This window comes from Nothoprocta perdicaria, unplaced genomic scaffold, assembly GCF_003342845.1.
Source record: "Nothoprocta perdicaria isolate Ctin4 unplaced genomic scaffold, notPer1 scaffold_83, whole genome shotgun sequence".
Lineage (NCBI taxonomy): Eukaryota > Metazoa > Chordata > Aves > Tinamiformes > Tinamidae > Nothoprocta > Nothoprocta perdicaria.
The window spans coordinates 726,300-740,681 of record NW_020456121.1 but is presented as its reverse complement, the minus strand read 5'-3'; the positions used below and the strand labels follow the sequence as shown (position 1 = coordinate 740,681).

The 14,382-nt window shown below is 43.4% G+C and overlaps 1 protein-coding gene across 1 annotated transcript in view; it reads left to right on the top strand.

Annotated features, from left to right (window-relative positions):
• Positions 1-14,382, top strand: part of PPP1R1C (protein phosphatase 1 regulatory inhibitor subunit 1C) — a 39,626-nt gene that overhangs the window by 21,591 nt on the left and 3,653 nt on the right. The gene's annotated exons all lie outside the window — the stretch shown is intronic.

The window sequence follows — 14,382 nt, the reverse complement described above, 5'->3', positions numbered from 1 at the left end:
ACTTGTCCTTATTGAACCTCATGAGGTTCCTCTCTGCCCAACTCTCCAGCCTGTCCAGGTCCCTCTGGATGGCAGCACAGCCCTCCGGAGTGTCGGCCACTCCACCCAGCTTGGTGTCATCCGCAAACTTGCTCAGGGTGCATTCTGTGCCCTCGTCCAGGTCATTCAGGTCATTCCAGGTCAAATTTCATACCAGATTTTGAGCAGAGCTCCCCCAAAGGGTTTTTCAGCAGGTTTTGCCCCAATTGACCTCCTGTTTCTTGCTTAAATCCCTCCTGTTTGCTCTGCCTSACCCTCCAAGCGGCTGCAAGGAGGAGGGCGGCCAAAGCTGCGGTCAGAGCATCTGATCACGGGAAGCACAAAGCCTTTCTTTGCGAAGACAAGAGGAAATGAGAAATCTTGGTAAATCTTCGGAGGGCTTAAGTGCTTTTCGCAATGAGCCGAAAAGCAGCAGGAGTTTTAGCTGCGATCAGCGKGGCTGCATTTAGGCCCTCTGTCTTAAATGGCTCTGGGCAGAGTTTGGTTTGATCACTTTTGCAGGCAAGYAGGATCAGTAGTGATTTATCTGCCTTCAGACTGATGTGGTCTTCAGTCCAAACGTTGTCCAGCCAGATAATGAATACCCTCAGTATCTGTTCCTTCTTCTAACCTTGATTTATTACCTGGGAAAAACGTAGAATATCTGGTTTGCAGCAAAAGCACCCACACAGTCAGCAGGTACCATAATAACCAGTCCTATATGTCTCATTCTGTAAGGTTACCTCTCTGATTCTCCTCTCAGCAATGCTTAAAACATCACTCAGCTGCCTTGGAGGACTTTCTATCTGTTTATCAAAGTGAGCTGGTTACTAGGTATCAGAACTCATGTTATAGTCAATTATAATAAATGCAAAAGGGAACAGCTTTGCATGAGGAGCAATTATACCCACCAATCTCACTGATGTGTTATTCTGTATGTGTATAAGTATAAACTCAGTACTGTGCAGGTGAAAGGCTCTGTGGATTCAGACAGTGTCTTTGCTCTCAGGGACTTAATATCCTGCTGAGGTCTGAAAAGTTACTGGGATAGCTCGTTTCCACTTTAACTTACTTCCCAGTGACTGGACTTCCTGATAGGAAAGAGCATGTGATCCAAGATAGCACATGGCTAACCTGAAATACCTTGGAAACAGGAGAAAGCTTGCACAAAATATCCCTATTTCCCTGGACACCCTAACAAACTATGCAGCTTTCCCTGCATAGATACAGAGATGGAAACCTGGAAGCCGATAACCCTTCCCGTAAACAGGCAGTATTGCTCCAAATTTACCATACTGCAACCATCAAAAATACTATCCTTTCTATTTTAAAACAGCCTAGAATAGAAAATATGCCATTCTTYGCTCTCCTGTTATTAACACATGAAACTTATTTTGTCTAGCCTAAAAGACGAAGAAGAAAAGACATAGGTAGCAATCAGAAACAGCCTGTGTAATGAAAGTGTTCATGTAAAATGCAGAATTTTGTAAAAGGCCTGTAGTGATTTAAATAATTGAAATTTTCTAGCTGTCAAAGATAGCAATATTTAGCAATATTTTCAGAAAAACAAGATTCATAATTACAAAAATCTTTCCAGAGCTTTGCATATGATAATTTCCTGTAGGATCAGCTTCTCCTTTAACATTCTCAGAGAAATGGTTCTCAATACAGAGAAAAGAAGATTTGGGAGGCTGAACATCCTCCACATCCTCTATGGCTGCTCCACAACCTCTGGGGCCGTTATTAATGGATGATGGGCTAGAATATATCCATCCTCTTACATGCGAGGATGAAATAATAAACCTCGATTCCTGTGCCCAAGCCTCAAAAGAGAGCTCCTGGTAGAAAAGAGCAGCAAGCCTCTCCATTTGTTATATGGCTCTGGTGCTTTAGCAGTTTTTAATTGCTGTTGAATCCGACTGCAGTGCCTGGCGCTGGGCACCCAGGTGCTGACGTGCCTGCAAAGCCAGGGTCATGCGACGGGGCAGAAGGCAGGTTCCTCTCCGAATATTTGTGGTGCTTTAGCTCCTGCGTTTATTTTCCGACGTGAAAAYGCACGGGAGCAGAGCGCTGACTCATCGCCGCGCACTGGGCATTTTACTGGAATACAGCAAGCTGGAAAAATCAATGCGAGAGCTATTGATCTAAGTGGTAATCTGCAGAGCGAATCACACAGCAAACCAGATAACAGCGCAGCCCAGTCTTCTTGCTCGTGTTATATTACCATGCCTAATGGATGGCAAAGAGGCTTTTTTTTCCTTAATATTTCTTTTGCTGAGCCTGCTGCATTAATGTTTGCTTATTCTATGCTGTTATTGTAGTATGCAAAGCTGATAATTTCCAAGGCTGAGGATTGCCTCAAATCAATCCCCAATATTTTCAGGATTTTATGGTTAACTTCTTGCCACATTGTTTTTCAGTATTTCTATACTCTTAACTCTRGCTAATTATTATAACTAAGAAAAGTACCAAAAGTTAGGAAGGCTGAAATTGYTTTCCGTAATTCAGGCCTGCTGTAATAGGCTAAGCTTTCAAATACTTTAAGCCAAAATATCCCTTTGCCTTTAATACGCTAACACTGGTTTRCATCAAGGAAAAGTTTATCCCATGTGCTTGAAAATCCATTAATTTTSCTTTGTTCTATGATTTCATCAGCTCTGCCTCTCTTGACTGTTTCCCCTCCCTCTTGACTTGCTCTTGGGCTTTTCTCTCTGAATTGCAAATCCTTGTCCTAACTAACTGCTAATGCACTTAGGCGCTAAGTTTAGACCCCCACCATCCTCTCCTTCCATCTAAAGCTCTCCTTCGCCATGTGCAGAGGGATTTTATTTGTCCTTCCCTAGAAGAATGCTATAAAAAACCACCAGAGGAAGGTTTCTCAGTTAGGTGGATCACCAGTTTTACCCAGTGCAATCTTTTCCAGTCATCTCTTACTGCTGGAGGCCTCTCCCTTCTATCTGCTTCTGTTTCAATAGGAAAAAAAGTGGAGAGGAAACCTTGGGTGCTTTTCCAATGTATGCAAGTTGAAGGGCAGGTGTTTCAGCAGGTATGTCCACCCATCCACAAACAGCTCCCTTAAAGACATCCTCGTGCTTCTAGTCCTGGTGCTGCCCAGCACTGCACCCAGGAGAGGCTGCTGCCTCAGCACCTCGATGCCGCCTCAAAATCCAAAGAGCACTTTTGAATCTCAGAGCTACCCATACAGCATCTCATCCCTAAGCCACACTCTGCATCAAAACTGGCTTCCTTTTACTTAGGTAACTTTTTCTTTCTCTTTTTTTTTTTTTTTTTTGGTGTATCAACTCCTCCTTGAAAGGAAGCGCAGACTAAAGCGGAAGCCGGGTTGTTCACAAACCTGCATTTCTTCCTGGAGCGCCCAAGTCTCCACTTTACCTACCAGCTCTTGCTATTAATACCAGCAGCTATTTAAATCCCGCCAAGGTCCCCCCCATGGAGGAAGAGCCATTCCAGAGGGCTCTGAGGGAGCGCTGGAGGTCAGGGGAGTAGGAAACCCTCGCTCTCCCRTCAAGAGGCCATGGAGATCAGCATAACGATCCCTGCTAATTTCAGCGGCTGCAAGGGAAGCTCGTGTAGCTTCCTGTGTTCACTGAACCACCTTTGCAATTAGCTGCCATCAAGTCGTAATTAAAGTTTTTCCCCGTAGAGGTGAAAGGTGCATTTCATCCTGCTTTTCCCTCTCTCTGTTGCGTGTCTGCTCAGATTCCAAGCAATGAAAGCCCTGATCATCCCGCTGAAGCCTTTGGGACCGCATGTCCTTTAAATTCCTCTCTTAATATATATTTTCTTTTTKCATAGAAACAATGACTTTTATTTCAGCTAGACCCTAGGTGCAACATTTGAAATGGGATTAAATCTGAGTTGTTATAAATCTGAGACATGCAAAAACATTATTTTGGTTCACCTCATTAGAGCAAACAGGGCTCACTGGCAGTTCCCAAAGTGTTCCTACCCAGGGATCTGATACATGCATAATTCTAGTATTTACAACGATGGCTGATATTAAATGAGCTCTTTCTCGCTTCTGCCATGAATCTCAGATGCTGGGCTTGTTTAGCGCTTGCTTGTTCTTCTCTCCAAAGGAAACAACATGCAGAATAAATGATTAAAATCATGATGTCCCTCCTGAAATATGTAATTTATTAAAAGCAATTAGTACAGTGTGTGGCCCTGATCCAGATTTGTAACCCCTCAGGCCAGCTCGGTGATGTCTGCTGCATCTCATTACTTTGGGACTGAAGGTTAACAAGGAGCCCAGAAGAGGCAGGAGACGCCGCGGATGGCTGTGCGCGGCACGCACTGCCTCCAGGCCCCGCGGGAAGCCGCACGGAACAACCGGCTCCGGCTAAACTCCCTTCCAGCGGCACATGAGTGAAGTCTGTAGGTCTTACATGGTGACTGCAGAAACCGGCATCATTTTATGTGCTGCATCCTTAGCCTAGCAAGCAGCCCATGAACAGCCTCTGGCCTTGGTGAATTTTTATTTTTATTTTTATTTTTATTTTTATTTTTATTTTTATTTTTATTTTTATTTTTATTTTTATTTTTATTTTTATTTTTATTTTTATTTTTATGTTTTTGTTTTTGTTTTTGTTTTTGTTTTTGTTTTTATAATTTATTTTTGCTCCTTTGCCTAGTTCAGTCACTGGGGCTGCTTTGGTTTCGTTTGTGCCCTGTCCTTACCCGCATCTTGGCCAGTCACACCAGTTATTACAGGAGGGCCTTGGGCAAATTCCCTGCCCATGTTGCAGCTGATATATTGGAAGGACTTGTAGTGCTTATATTCCTAAAGTTCACATATATACTGCTGTAGGAAGAGACAAAATACGCCTGGATATTTTTCCTTCTCAAGAAGCTCCTTTCCGGTGCTACTTCTCTCTCCCGCAGGCTCTTTGCCCTTCTCTCCCTTTTCCCAGACTTGTACGTGAGCACGAAGGCAGCGGATACAACGAAAAACYCAATCTGAGCTAAATCAATTGGTGATGGCGAGAGGGTTAATGCCCAGCCCCTGCTTTCTGTGTGTGGCTTCCATACAGTCCCAGGACACAGGGATATTTCCACTGACTTCATGCAGTTCAGCATAAAAGCCATATATCTGATAGGTCTGTTTTTCAAGCAATGATCGCTAAATTGGCCCCTTTTGAGGGTATAACTTTACTTTTACGATGGAGGGATAATCTTGCAACGTTCCTCTGTGGAACAACACTTACGACTTGAAAGTAATACTATTGAGTACTGTAATACTTAATCTAAAGCAATGTAAACATCATTAATAGCCTCTAAGCAGTAACAGGCAACATTAAAAAGTCATCGTCTTCAGAGATAACAGCCTAAAATATTAGACAAAGAGAGTGTGGGAGACTTTGTGCTTATTTTAAAATACAAAGTAGAAAGCCCAGGAAGGGCAATATGTGTTGTTCTGGTTACTTTATGTCAGAAGATATATTTATAGTGAAATTCCAAAGATTTTGGCAATGCTGTGCTCTGAATCGAAATAGCTTTTGAAGAAAAGATAATATTTCTGCATAAGAGGAGCAGCATTCTTGCGAAGCCGGCCGCTTGGCAGGGAATTGCGCTTTATTTCCTGGCCGCAGCTGCGCGCTCCGGGTTGGAGGTTAAGAGCCAGCTCACGTGGCAAAGCRCGGCTCCGGCGAGCCCCGCTACGAGAAATACTTGCCCCTTTGTTCTTCCCAAGCTTTTGAAATCCTGAATTTGTTCCCAAGCTGGAGGACCAAAGATGGGCCTGGACGAGAGGGGCTGCAGGCTTTGTTCCCRTTAGCACTCCTGAAGAGCAGGTGACTTCTCCTTGGCTTCTCCAAAGCTGGACACAAGGTGGGACATTGCACCATGGTGGGAAGGGTATGGAGATAAGGAAACCTTAAGCATAAGGGTGCAAGTGCAAGTACAGAAGCACAGATAAGTAGGCTTGTCCATAGCACGAGAGCTCACATCCCATTTAGGTTACCCCCTAAATGAAATTCCTTCTCAGCGTTGTTTCTAATGGCACATTCCCACAGTTCCTCCATGTCTGCACATGGCTCCTCTGTAAATAGCTCCATTTCATTTACAAAAATCTCCACCCCTAAAAATAAAGCTGTCATAAGACAGCACAAAGAAAAACAGTAGGAGTGCCCAATGATATTGAACTTTGCACAGTATGAATGTTTGGAAAACCACAGTGATTCTGTAGAAGGCTTTAGAAGTGCTTTCATTACTTGGCCACAAGAGTGTGGGGAGAAGGTGCAGTTCCCCTGCAGACCTGAGCAGGGTCCTGCCATGGGCTGTTCCTCCAGGATCCAGGCTGTTCCTTCCTTGGATCGCAGGCCAAAGTCACTTATTTTGCTTACTACCATCTGGTTTTGCTGTGACCCAACTAACTGCCCACTCAACGTGTTGTCTTCATGATGTCTCTGTGCAACGTGATTCTCTTTTCCTGCGATGGACCAAGTTGAGGCCAAGGGGCAGCCTGCTCCTGGTTCCTGGGGATGTGTGCCTGGGTTTCCTGGGGCCAGGGGTGTTATCTGACTATCTAGCTTGTCCGACTAGAACTTTGCCCCTTTAGAAGTGCATGGCGATTACTCTGAATTTATTCAAGAGCAAAAGCTTCCTAAAGTTGTCCATGTAGCTCTCCTCCCCTTCCTAATTTCTCCCTTCTTTCACCCCTTGGGATGCAACATTGCCCAGTTTAGCAGGAACACAGAGTTCCCAAAACCATCCACCAGAGCCTTGGCACAGAGACAAGCACATGAGCAGGCTGAGGATTTCAACCACATCCTTCCAGGACCAGCACTAGGGCTGAACACTTGCATGCAATTATGCGTGTGAATGTGACCAGAAAAACACAGGAAATACTGCAGCGAGCATATGGATCTGAAAAGGGATTCGTTTTCTGTGAGATGCATGGGCCAGAAGGAAGCTGTTTTACAAAAAAAAATATGATCTAGTTTAGCTGCTAAGTTTTCTTGAATCGGTTAAAGCATTTTTCAACTTTTTTTTTTTCAGCTTTCTTCCAACTCATGAACCAATGTTATTCCATGTGGCTTTTATAACCAGTGAAGATCAGCAGACTCTGAGCAATCAAGGGATTAGTTTCTTTCAGAATAGGTTTAAAGGAATTGTGGGATCTAATGACCACTCAGGAGCAGATAAAAAACCTTAAAATATTTGTTATATGTCATCTCAGCTTAAAATGCACCTTTATTTTGTGTTGTGCATGCAGCAAGATGTACACATGCTTGGTGGGTCCTGGGACACGGTGCTGGTTTGTGGGCTGCAGCCGTGGCTTCCTAAGGGACAGGGGTCCAGAAAACTCCACATTTGCCTCTAGAAAATGTGTAGGAATGTGTAAAGTGTAGGAAGCCCAGGTGGTTCTGCTCAGCTGTAGCTGGAGCAAAGTCCAATTTGAGATATTGTGGCTGAGAGGATGAGGGTGGTCGAAGGGAGATGAGCTGCAGGTGATGAAAATGCTTTAGCCCTAGAAAATCCCACTCTAGGAGAGGGCCTGAATGAGATGGGTTTTGCAGAGCAAACAATTGACTGTCCCAGAATAACACATTACCCACAGTCTGCTCTTCCTGTCCAAAGCCAGGTACCATTTTTTTGCTTTCTAGGATGAACAGAAATTATGTAAACTCAGCAATCTTCTCAATCCCCTGACAATAGCTGGTAAAGCTGAATAAATAAATGTCAATGGGATTTTTGGCATTAAAGCTCCCCCTGCTGATACTTTAGCTGTATTTTTCTTACCACTATTTCTGGAGAATTACAGCATGCTTCTGTCTGTCTGTCTGTCTGTCTGTCTATCTATCTATCTATCTATCAACGAAGCCTGCTGAAAATTTTGAGAAAGAGAAAAGAGAAGGAGGGGAAAAAAACTGAAACCCACTCATGTTCCATAATTTATAACTAAAATATATCAGATTACAATTAAATTTCAGCTTCAGGATTTTTCCAAATCCTGGCAGTTACAGCCTTTTTCCTCAAGCTCATTCTTGCCAAGAGGAAAAGCAAGAATAGTGTTAAAGCCCATTTTTACAGGTGCTCCTATCTGATATAAGTGTGTCTAAACCTTGAGCGATTGGTCTACRTTTCCTGTACTTTGTCTATATTTTCTAAGAAGGAAATTGAGTAAACTGATATTCTTTGTCCTAGATTCCTGTTTGTTCTTTCCAGAAAAATGGAGAGCGGTACTTGTTTTGAGCCTCTGACTATTAATGTGAGTGCCAGCTCGGGCTGTAATTACATTCTGCTCGGGTTGAGTGTTGGCTCTGGGGTATTTTGATGCCTTAGGCAAACCAGGAGATGTAGGTCTCCCGCCAGCTCAAGTCACTCACACAATAAAGAGCCGCTAAAGATTTTGCCCCCAATGTTTTGCTGCCCATGGCAACTGCAAAGTGAGACCAGTTGCAGCTACTGTAATGCAAATAGTTTGTGGTGACTGCATTTGATGTGGAATAACTGATTTAATTTTTTTTTTTAATTTGCCAGTTCTCCAAAGGAACGTTAAGTATAATAATTTGGTAGGTTTTCAGCTGTCAGATAAGTTTAATGACTCACCCTAGAGAAAAAAAAGTCCCAAAAGGAAGCTCTTGCTGAAGGAATCAGCACACAGCACTCACTCTTTCAGTGCTCTGCAGACCAGCGCACACCCCATTGACTGCTCTGCAGCCTGCGCTAGGACTTTGCTTTTGATGAATTTCCATATTTTCAGGGAAAGAAGCACCCCTGAAGTCACTGTGTTAATTAGCCCTGCTTTAACAGTGTGAGACAGAGCTGTTTGCAATTCAGCAATATGTGGGAAAGGGCCACCTCGCTTTCCAGGCTGGGAGCCTGCCTTCCTTCCCACCAGCTTAGCACGTCTGGGTTCTTGTGAGGGATTCACACAGGTCACCTCTTGGTCCTGTCCAACCTCTGCGCTTCCTAACAGGAGAAAACCCTCTCTAGCACCAAGGGATGTTATAAAACCAGAGGAGGGACTGACTCTGGTCTTGCAGAGATGCTCTGGGGCTCCCAGGTAGGTGAGCAGATTGGTAACTCAGCTCATTAGAGCTGCTTTGGTCAATGTAAAATGCCAGCTACAGAGGGAGGAGGGGAAATATTCAGCCTTAGGCCTCTGCAACAGATCCCAGCTGTCTCGGGTGATCTCTAACGTAAAGAAAGTGGTAATTGCCCACTATATGGCCCACAGTAATTGCTTACTRCATATATCACCCATAAAGCAACTGTGATCCGGATGATTTAACGTAAACACTGACCTATCAGTCACTTGTTTAATCATTGCAATGTTTCCRTAATTTTGAAGGTGTTTATAAAATAATAGAAAAAGAAAGAAAAGAAGAGCTCCTTCCAACATTTATGAAATTGCGGATGTCAGGCTATGCTGATGCCAAAATCCCATCCCCTTTGTCATCACGAGAAGGATCACAATGATGATTATAATTGTAACTCAGTAGGGGATACATCTGCAAATTAACAGAGAAGCTTATAGGCTTCTGGCAGAAACCAAACAGGCTGGATTAATTAAAAGTGAAAGCCACTCAGCACATGGAAGTATGGAAGAGAAACACAGTGCTGGATTTTTGGCCAACCAGCAAAGACTGTGCTCCTACCTTCGTTTTAAAAAGCACCATTCAGTGGAATGACTTTAGCTGCTCTCAGAAAATCAAAGTCCCCATTGAGTGTTCAACAGAAGATTTAGACCTGCCATAACAAATCTGGTCATGTCTCTGAGGCCATGGAAAGAAATAAAGGGCACAAAAGTAGCAGCAAAAATAGAAAACATTTGAATGGAAGCATGACCTTTACCTGAAAAAAAAAATTAGACAAACATGGGACATTTAGGGATTTTTTTTTACATTCTAGGAYTCCAATTTAATCTGAAATTAAAACATATGGCTCGAAAAAAAATCTATACTAGAAACCCTGAGCTGATAATGTCACACTGTAKTTTTTAATATCCTGACAACCATAATTACCAACTGCCTGTAGGCTGCAGCCCAACACGCAGACAGCTGAGATGATACCCAGAGTTCARCTTCTTTCATACTGCATTCTGCCTGCAAATTAATTTTCTAAGTAAATTCCTTTAGAAAGCTTCCTCCTCTGGCTTTGCAGGTTTGTGTAGCCTCCAGAGCAGTCTCTAGGAAGGCTGCATTTCTAATCTTCATCAGAAAAGGTATAGACAAGAATATGTGCCCTAAGAGAAGTGACCAGGAGAGTGGAGCTAAGATTTCCTCTTAAGGACCAGCAGAGAAAAATGAAAATACAGCCYGCTCTTGGTTGCCATCATTCTCAGGACATTTCAGAGGATTTTAGTTTGGTCTGAGACTATTTGATCTTATGAACCTTTCTTGCTAATTTTTTTTTTCCCTAACAGTTTGTCTATAGGTGGCCAAGCTACAGACAGTCTYCAGGTAGTCTCCAGGATCACGTGGTGACTTATCAGGATGACAGAAATTGCTTGGGAAAACGTACAGTGCTTTTATAAAGAAGTCACACTCAGAAAATGCTTCTCATAAGTCTCTAAGGACAATGAGTTCTCCGATGTGTTTTGGTACAGTAGTCCATTTTTTTGACTTGTTATACCGAGCAGCTGACCCAGGTTTGAATATGTAGCTCTTTTTCTGATGGAATTACTTTAATCCTTTGACGTAAGGGAGTGTTTCTGCCAATACTGTGTTTTTAATGTATCGTGAGAGAGACACTCAAATGACTGTGAAATGTACTGCTCTTAAAAGTGCGTTTTTAGCAATTCCAGAGGATAAGCACACYACCCAGTACAACCTGTCTCCAAAACATCTAGCTTCTGCAGAGTGTTTCTGAGTATCTAATAAGCTTACCCAGAGAGAGACTGAAAAGCTGCCTGCATGGCTTTATTTAAGCACACTTCAATTCTCAGCCTATCTCTGAATTRTAAAAAATTGAGAAGAAAAATGTGAGCTGAAAACTCTCAAAGTTGCAGTCTTGAGCTCTCCCAGCAGCAAATTGCAGAGGTGCAAAAACCAGAGCCTTGCAGTAAGGTCAGACCTCATTGCTAATGTTCAGCTCATCTCTTCATGCTTTGCCTCTGAAGTTGCTGTGGAGGCATTTGACCAAGCAGCATCCTGCACAAAGTGAGCTGAGAAATGCCTCCTGGCTGTCCAAAGGACACGTCCAGCCGAGCTCGCTGCAAGCTGAAACTCCCACTCAGCTGCTTGCAGGGGCTTCTGCTTTTCATTAGGAGTTTTAAGTCTGTCTTTGGCAATCTGAGGGCTAGTAAGGGAATTAGGGGATCAGCAAAACGAGATGTTTGCATGTGAGCAGAGGTGGCCTGGAGTGCTGAAAGCTGCACTGCCTCCTCCTCTGGACACTGCCGAGTGAGAGATGCTTTCCCTCTGCTACCCACTACCCCGCTACCCGACCTGGCTCCAGTCCCGTCCCGTGCGGTCTGCCGAGGAGAAACAAAAGCATTTTTGTGTTGACGTGGACCCTCCTCATATGGAGCTAGTGCTGATTTAAGCAACTTTCGAATGTAAGGAAGGAAAAACAGAGTGGAGAGGGCTGTGTGAGAGAATAAAATGGAAAGCAGCCAGGCCTTTGTAACAGGAATTTTGCTGCTGTCATACAGTATTCATTATGAACACTGGGTCTTTTGACCGCACAGAAAGAAGCCTAAATCTTAAAATTTGTCATTTAAAAGGCCTACTGTGAGGACTGAGCGTTGTATATCTGGAGCCAAGAGAAGACTTAGCTAAGAGAAGCCAACCATTTAGAACATAGTCACTCCTTGTTTTCAGAAAATTATTTAGACATTAGTCAATCATTATTGCTTGGTCTCTGGATGATCCTTCCATTTATGAACCATTTATGAGGTTATAGTGACCTGCTGGACATGCTGATGATTTAACTTACCCCAGCTATGACCTGCATAAGCATGTCAGATTTGCCAATAGTTCAGACCATTTGTTTTGATTTAGTTCCTCATTTGAAAGGGAAAGATACTATGGAAAACTTCATGACTGAATATTATCTTGGTCTTATGGTCATATGAGACACATGACAGCTTTGCTCTTCAGCCTCAGCTTTGATACAAGTAACAAGGACACAATTTTGCTGATTTATAGCTCACTAAAACCTCAGCATTGTTTTAACTGGTGCTTCAAACCCTTTTTATGTTGAACTTCTAAGACATAAAGTATGTGCTGATCTTTGAAGAGTCAATTAGCTCTAAAGCACTGAGTGAACCCCTGGCTTTGTAGTTCCCTGGGCAAATGAAATAGGAGTTTGAGAAGACCCTGTGTGCAAATTTTACGAGTTGATCTGTTTATCTCATACTTCTAACTTTAAATCCCAATGCAACATCAATTTATAGTATTTTACATAGATTCACTGTAAGTGAACAGTAGCTATTTGAAAATATATTTTTTTCATTATAACTGGAAGATACAATCACTTAGAAAACTTGAATCCTTCTTCCTTGAAAACTAAGAGAAAGTTTCACTGACATCTGGAGTAGGGACTCCAGCCTGTGAAAAGATCTGTCAGTCACCTGGCCGTGTTCATGCTGTCTCCTTGCTTCACAGAGGGGAGGATGCACTTTTGCGTGTTGCTTATAAAGCTTAGAGTCATTGGTTTTACTTTGCCATGAAAATTTGGTAAATGGGAGTTTACGGCCACACGTATGGTTTAGAACTAGTTCCTCAGAGCACTGCTTTGCAGCCTTGCTAGRTGAAGAACAGCCTTTTGGAGACCTGCCAGGCACTCTGTGGAGCAAACTGTTCATATATATAAAGCAAAATTTTCTATGTCCCTCTCCTTTTATTTCTTCTTCCCTCCCATTTTAGCTGCATCCTGACTTGCACACATGGTGATTGTGGAAGTCTGGGTCTGGTCTTTGCTTTCTCAAGCAAAGCAAAGCCAAGCAAAGCCAAGCCAAGCAAAGCAAAGCAAAACAAAGCAAAGCAAAKTCTCCTYTCACAGATGACTTTCTGAAGCCCTTGGGAGCACCCGCAGAGAGCGGCTGCCGTGGGACACGCACGGAGGGACGAGGGTGCCTGGGTGCCCCTGGACACCCTRTGCTGCAGCACGGCGGCTGGGGCTCCAGTGCTGCATTTCTTTAAATCCCATAATACAGAGTTTTGGGAATAATTTGAAAGYGCAGTGGATGCATTCAATTCAATGTGGGAGAAAGGATGAAAATATTCCCTTAAAAGCCTAGAAAAGGGAGCACCAATACCATACCATCGCTGGTTCACGGTGACAGCAGGTGGCAGAGATCTAATTTACCTTGGAAGCAAAGATAATACCATCAGCCTGAAATGTCTGGGAGGGAAGCAAGGGAAGGAGGTCAGCAGCTCGCTGGTGGTGACCCAGGAAATGGTCAATTATTTGGATGATCTGAGCTACAGGTTTCTGAACGCAGGAACAGGGCAACTTTCTTAACATCCAGAGACCAAAACACAATAGCAATGAAGGTGAGGAATGAGGAGGGTCTGCATGGCTGTTTTTGCTGGCTAAACTATAAAGATTGTATTAGAGGCATTCAGTAATAAAAATGTGCAAGATTTAGATGAAAATGGAATGTGGCAATCTGGAGGAATGAGAAAGTGTGTAGGGCTGAAGGACAGGAAGCCCAATGGTATCACCCGCAGTAAGTGACCAAAGAAAGCATCTCAGACAGGAGGAGAGACACAGGGCTTGAATTTGATGGTGCTGGGAAAACAGATTAGGCCTCTGCGAACTCTAATTTGGATAGAAACAACTAACTGTTTCCTTGAGAGGCTTTTTAAAGGTTCTTATTATTTCTTATTTCTTATTATTTGCTGTCACCCCTGCAGCGAGCAGTGGGAGAGATGGRGAGAGGCACAAGGGAAAAGCAGAAGAACCAGGACAAAGAAGTGTCAAAGGCAGAGCTGGAGCTGGAGCGGGTGCATTTGGCACTGCAGCCAGAATGCTTTCAGTCCGAGCCCAAGGGAAACGTGATCAAAGGCAGCCGAGGATGTAGTCAGAAGAGATTATCCAGCCAGGTGGTGACAGTGAGCATCACCTTCAGTGAGCATCATTTCAGTGAGCTGGAAAGYGGAAGGGGCAGCAGCTGGGGAGACAACGAGGGCTGTGATTTTAGGAGATACTAATACATGCTCATGTACTGAGTTCTGACGTGTCTGCAAGGAAAGCGTGTCTAAACCAGGCACTTAAATAAAAATGGATTGAACGTTTCAGGAACTGATTATACGGGATGGATGGTAAGGCATTTATGTGAAGGGGGAACAAGCAAAGTCCCAGAATAGACATTTTACAAATACGCACTTTCCTTTTTGATTTACTGTCCTACCTTTACTTGGAATGCATCCTTTTCCATATTTTTCA